A 7,081-nucleotide genomic window follows, 5' to 3' on the forward strand; every position below is an offset into this window, starting at 1 on the left:
TTAGGTTTTCATTTCAAAATAAGTGCAATTTTATCTCCATTCAGAACAAGTACTTACCCGGCAATTAAATGTACCAGCATATTTAGGTATTTAAAAGCTAAATTTTCTATGTTTTATATGCAGCTCTACATAATCAGAATGACATGATTTTTTTATTCATAAATATCTAAACTCAGATTTTTGCTTCATCAATATAAATTTTCTCATGAGGTTGTAGTGAAGGCTCCAGTAACCAGAGTGGTCAAACCATTTTCTGAATTCTAAATTTTAAATCAAATCATTTTTTAGCTTTGATAATATCATTTATTGTCTCTTCAGAGCAATTAAGCTAAAACAAATACTACTTTTTAAACATTTCGCTCACATTGTAAAGAATATTAACATAGGTCAAAAAGAGACTAATTATTTCAGACCCATCATATTTGGTGATCTTAGTGTGAAGAATGTAGAGAGTAGAAGGTCCTTATACTCAATAAATAGTTTTGATTAAATTAAATAATATATCAGGATTTCTAATTTGGAGATTAATCACATGGAAACAGGAAAATAATAAAAAAATTATTTTGGGATCAACAGAAAAAGATATTTGTGCATGTAACCACAGTTGCTTTATTAGTTTGTAGTTGAACACTGGACTTCCATTTATATCTTGGCTGTTGTTGTGAATAATGTGAGTTACCCAGAGAGAAATAATCACATGATTGGTGTGTCAGATGATATTTCAACGTTGGTTTTCTTTAGAAAACTGCATACTACTTTCTACGACGAGAACACTAACCTGTATTTTGACCAAGATTTCAGAAAATTTCCTTTTCTCCACAGTGTCGCAAACAAACATTATTACCTTTTGAGTTTTATAAAGGGCAGGTTTTTTACTGTGTGCAGAATCCAAGACTATCCTTACACTAAAATCCTTTTACTCCTACCTCCAATCCCTTGGAATTACCAGCCTTTACCACCACACCTGGTTCCTTGGATATTTTTGACAAGAGTTATAATAGTTAAGAAGTAGTATCATAGTAATTTTGAATTGCATTTCTCTCATGACTTCTGCTCACAAAGCATTAAGCCAGCATAGAAGTTGTATCAAATACAAATTTGTAAATCCACAGGCGATTTTCAGGGCTTTTTTGGAAAATATGTCTATTCAGAACTTTTGTCCATTTTTAATCAAGTTTCTTGTTAATCTCATCTTTAATCTCTCTATAGAAAATCAATAATTAATTCAAGGTAGTAGAAAGGAAAAAAATTAAGCAGCTCCTAACATTTTTAAATTTTTAAAAACGTGATATTGCTTTAATCATTTTCTCTTAATGGTTGAGACTATATAACTCAATTTAGTTAGACCTTTTACAAGGCTATATATATTTTATTTATTTTACTTTGATTGTTCTTTCCAAAACCTGCATGACTGATTTCACTTGGTTTCTTTCAGTCTCATGTAGTTCAGATTTCAAACTGAAGAATAAATGGAAGGAAGCAAAGAAAAAATATATTTCCCCTCATCTGATGATGCCTCAACAAGAATGAGGAAAGTGTTCATCCTTCTAAGGACCTATGATAGAATATCAAAAAGACAATTTATTCTTCTAGGTCTTCCTTATCTTTGCGATGTAACTTAAATGATGTAAAACACAATATACTGTTCAGATACTTTTATGTTTTATCAGTTTTGCACATATTCATATGGATTTCACCTCAGTCTACAACATTCCTTCATCGTTCTGTCCCTGATATTTTTACACTATCACAACATAAGATAACCAGTTTGATTTACAGCATGAGAAGTTATCCACCTTGCTTCCTTGGAAGCAGAGCGTGGTCAATAGATATTACTTCTGGTTGCTCACACTACATGTAATGGTTTCTGTACTACTTATCACATTCTATTTAGTATTTAAAAAAGAATGCTGGCTAAAATCAAAGCTCATTGATAGGTTTATGTTAAGGGTTTCACAAGTTTTATTTTCTTAATTCTTAAGATAACATTTGCTATAATGCTAATGTTATTACCAGTTTAATGTTGGGAAAATTTGTAGTTAAAGATAGTCAGTGCATGGCCCAAAGACACACACAGTGAGGAAGGAAATGAGTCAAAGTTTCCAAAAGTCTTTCAGTAATACCAAAAAGGTGGGTAAAATCTCTCCATTCTCTTACACTCTCAATTCAATATTCATATTGTCCAAGAAATAATAACATAGCAAATATTGCCCATAGTGATTGTTTTTTTGTCACATTTTGTCTTCAATACAGACTGTGTTGGTGACATTGGGTTATCACGCACAGAGCTGAGCTTACAAATTGAAGTCTGAAGACAGCCAAATTTCTTCTGTCCCACAGTTCCAGTTTCTTTTTTAAAAAGTACTAAAACTTTTAAATATCATCACTTACTAGCTTTTAATCTCCAAACGAATTAAATTGGCATGTAATCACTCCAAAAGGCTTTCAAATTAGGTGATGATAAAATAGGCCCCCATGGAATAAATTTTCTTTTATTTTTAAAATTATTCTAAATGCCTTGTGCTGGCATTTATATTCCTATCTACTCTGAATATTTGCTCAGGACACTGAGATCTGTGGATAACACTTGGGAGCCAATCAGGGCCAAAAAAAAAAAAAAAAAACTTCATTGAATTATTTTTCAAAATGTTTAATGAATTAGCAAAGGGCCAGGAATTTAGATGTAGCTTATATAGTAGCTCACCAATCTAGATAGGAAAGGCCTAGCAAGACCTTGAATCCCTGATTTTAAACTCTGAGCACGCCAATATATATACATTGCGTGTGTTTGCATGCATGCGCGTGTTTGCTTGTGTGGTGCTGCACTCACACACACTCATTTATTCAAATTACCTCCATCTCAGTGTTCTGCATTAATTTCTTTGTTATTGATATTATATGGGTAAAATAGAGGAAATAAACTCTTCCATCTCAGAACATTTTTATATGTTTTTATTCTAATAATACTGTGCAGAAGGGTCACATTTACATGAAAAAGGAGACTAGTACATTTCCTAACAAGCATTGTTACCTCCTCCTTTATATTTCCCCTACCATCCCTTCCCTCCCACCTCCACAAGTACACTCCCCTCCCCCTTCCTTCCTCCGTCTAAATTGTAAAATTCATTTTGCAACATAGTGTCTTGTGCATCACATTGTTACAATGGGTCAACCTGTATCCCTATTTGAGCATTTTTTCCCTTCCACTCCCCAAATTAAAGATGCATACATACAAGATGTAAGTGCACCAACTTCAAATACAGAGAAAACAGGGATTATAGCGTGGGGAGAAACATACAAAGAAACAAAAAAAATGACAAACCACATTATAAGTATGTTAGAAACAATACCAAGAAACAAAAAACAACTTGGGTCCCTATCTTGGGGTTCGATTTCTTTAACATCATCTTATCTGTTTATATGCACATATATTTTGAACTTTTCTGCTTATCCTAGACATATATTCGTTATTGAATATAAGGGAAATCATGGGACCTATGATTCTTTGGACCTGGCTTACTTCACTCAATAAATTTTTTTCCAAGTCTTTCTATTTCCTAACAAATTGGACAATGTCATTCTTTCTGATGGAGGCATAGAATTCCATTGTGTATATATACCACATTTTCTTAATCCATTAATCTAATGGGGTCATCTGGGTTGGTTCCATATCTTACCTATCATAAATAATGCTACAATAACCATAATAGTGCTGGTAGTTTTAGTATGGACTTGTTTATGATCATTTGGTTAAATCCCTAAAAGTGGGATTACTGTGTCATAAGGGAGTTTTATGTGGAGTCTTTTGAGGAACCTCCATACTGCTTTCCAACGTAGTTGAACAAGTTTACACTCCCACCAAGAATGCATTACGATTCCCTATGGCCACATACCTTTCAACATCTGTTTTTGTAAAAATATGGAACGCTCTATGAATTTGCATGTCATCTTTGTACATGGGGCATGCTAATCTTCTCTGTAGCATTCCAATGTTCGTGTATGTGATGCTAAATTGAGCACAGAACATTTTTTATATATAAGGTATAATTTTTATTGATTTTATTAAACTAGACAATTCAACAAAAAGTAAGTTCAAAAGAATTGTTGTGAAATTTTAGAATCATGTATTTCATACATAAGCACACATTTAAGAATAAAATCAAGATAGACATGCCAAAAACAAAATAATTCCAGATATTTGTAGTTCAAGAGATGTGTAGGAGGAGGAATTCAATTATTCTGTGCAAGGCACCTGTCAAAATGAACATTGCAGCAAGTGTTAAACTTTGTTAAACGTTTTAATGTTTTAAATATGCTTAGTTTTGGGATTTTGCTTAAATATGCCAAAAATAGGACTGTTTGGCAGGTATAAAACTTTTCTGTAAAGTATTTAAGATTTATGGTAGCAGACATTAAGTACTAAGTATATACATTTCAGAGTTTAAGGAAACTTTATTAATGAGAAGTTGCAAAGTCTTTGTGTAAAGAAGCAGAGTGAAGAATTAAGAGTTTAACTACACAGTTTCTGTTAAAACTTTAGGGATTCCTTACTTTATTTGTTAGCAAGGAATAAATGATGATAAAAGCCATAATGTACACATGCATGTTACTATTTACACACATACACATACACATGTATACATGCACACATGGAGAAAGACACAATTACAACCAACAAAAGTTTCACCAGTTTTTGAATATGCCTTAAACGGAATACTTGGAACAATATATGTTGATGTATTTGCCTCTAAGAGTTCTTTTACCACTCCTCTTATCTCTTAAAACTGGTAGTTTTAGAGAGATTTGACTTACAAAATGCAGTACAAGTGATAGCAAGTCACTTGGAAATCTCAGTAAGTATAAGTCATATGGTGTCTCCCTGCTCCTCACGGAATGCTTACTCTTGTAGACACTCTCAACAACCAAAGTAGCAGGAGAATACCCTGGTAAAGAGTAAAGTTAAAAGTTAAAGTTAAAAAGAGTAAAGTTTAAATGGCATCCTTATTGAGCTCGTTTTCCAACAGCCAGCATGAATTCCTAGGCAGATGAGTGAGTCCTCAGAAAACTGGACTCTACATATACATTTAACTAACATATGTGAAAATTCTTATGTGAGAAATGCTGACTGAGGTCTTGCTGATTTCCTGGCCAAGAAAATAAGAAAAAAGAAGTATTTTTAATGTTTTAAAGTTTGAGAATAATTTGTAGCCTGTCAATAAATGTGTAGAACACAATTATACCAACTGACAAAAAAATGAGGGCATTTCATTTATTTGCTCCTGGAATTGGCCAGTGATTTTAGATGTGTCTACACAAAGTAGAATCAGCATAAATCAATCCAGCATTTCTTCGTTTAAGATATAAGGAAAGGATACTGATTGACCCATTGTTACAATGAGATATACAAGACACTCTATCAGAGGGTGGGTGAAGAGGGGAGGTGCGGAGGTGTGAAGGGAAGGGATGGTAGTGGAAAAACAAAGAAGGGGGTAACAATGCTCAATAAGAAATGTACTCGTTACCTTACTTATGTAACTGTAACCCCTCTGTACAGTATTTATAATAAAAAATATATATTAAAAAGATACAACAAAAACTTCTATACTTATATGAAGTTGTATTTGTCACTCAATATAAGTAAGGTATAGGTTTTAGGACCACAGGCTTATTACTTTGGATACACAAAATATTTACATGAACACAGTATATTATTAACATTAGAATCTACCCACAAACTAGTGCAGTACAATTGCTATGAGAATTTTTACTACATTCTATATTTGTAATGAAAACTAAAAGTATGTGCACTATCAACAGATACAAATTTTTTCAGATAAATTTTGTATGCAGTTTGTGGATGGAATTTGGAGAGCAATTTTGAAAAGCACAAATTTTATGAAAAAATCCAATCTGCAAATTGTAACAAGGAGCTAATACAGCATCATTGAATAGTATGGAACTTCAAGGAGAAGTACTTGAATTGAGAAAATATCAGAAAGTGTAACAACCCAAGGAATTTTTGGAAATGCAGCTACTAGATTTCTCATGTAGAGCTTTCATAACAGTTTTTGAAGCACAAATCAGAACCTCACTGAAGTGTAGATGGTTTTCCCTCAACTTTCTGTCATGATCAGTCATTATCAATCAACATATAGCTAATCTTGAATAATCCTCTAATAAAATGTTGATGGAGTGTTTATATGCAGAAAATCTCAGAAGGCTAACTTTTTCCAATTAGGACAGTCTGTATTCTATGATCCAGCTGAGAGAAAACTAGGTAAGCATCCATTTACAACTTTCTGAACAATTCTGATTTTGCCCCCATCACTTATCTATCCATACCTGTGCCCGAGTGAAATGATTTTAAAAGAATTTATCATTTAAAATTTAAATTTAGGGTACCGGGAAGATAGCAGAGGAGAAGCTGGAAGGTAAACAAGCTCTCACATAGAAAGCAGTTTTAGTACTCCAGTGAAGAGTCCTAAGCCAGAGAATCACACCAAGTGTGCCATCACAGTACAGAGAGTAAGGCCAGAGCAGGAAAATCCAGGCAAGGAGACAAATCTGAGCACTTGCCAGCAGAGAGTCTAGGACAAAGGCTCCAGATGCAGCAGGCGAGAGGATTCTACTAAACACCAGCAAGAACCGACAAGGAACAGACATCTTCATCCTTCAGATCGCAGACCAGAGATGACCCAGGAACCAGACTCTTGTGTGAGTAGAAGCCTGACTTCCTCACACCTTCTCAGGGAGCAGAGAAGGGAAGGCCACTGCCCACTACTGGAGATCTCCATCTTTGATACTGGCAAAGGCCTGGCTGATCAGCTAGCTCCAACTCAGTCCTTGGATGAAAACAAAAAGTCATTTAGCAAGTCACAGGAACCTAACCTTACCTGCAAGGTTCAGCTCCACCCAGGGAAAATTCACCCAGCCCAGGCCTGCGCCAGCCCCAGGAGTGGCTTTCTCCACTGGGAAAACAGAGCCAGAGGCTGTCCCTCCCTACAGCAGCCTAGACAATCAATTGAAATTCAATACCAATAAACCCTGAGAATGGCTCCTGGTTGGGCTCTGTGACTGCCTC

At 34.5% G+C, this 7,081-nt stretch overlaps 1 non-coding gene across 1 annotated transcript; it reads right to left on the minus strand.

Moving 5' to 3' along the window:
* Positions 1 to 3,913: 3,913 nt before the first annotated feature.
* LOC122122198 lies at positions 3,914 to 4,020 on the minus strand. Its single transcript, XR_006150138.1, has one exon. It is a non-coding gene; the product is annotated as a U6 spliceosomal RNA (small nuclear RNA).
* Positions 4,021 to 7,081: the final 3,061 nt, after the last annotated feature.

The sequence above is a fragment of the Dipodomys spectabilis genome, unplaced genomic scaffold (genome assembly GCF_019054845.1).
Source record: "Dipodomys spectabilis isolate Male_0828 unplaced genomic scaffold, ASM1905484v1 ptg000206l, whole genome shotgun sequence".
Lineage (NCBI taxonomy): Eukaryota > Metazoa > Chordata > Mammalia > Rodentia > Heteromyidae > Dipodomys > Dipodomys spectabilis.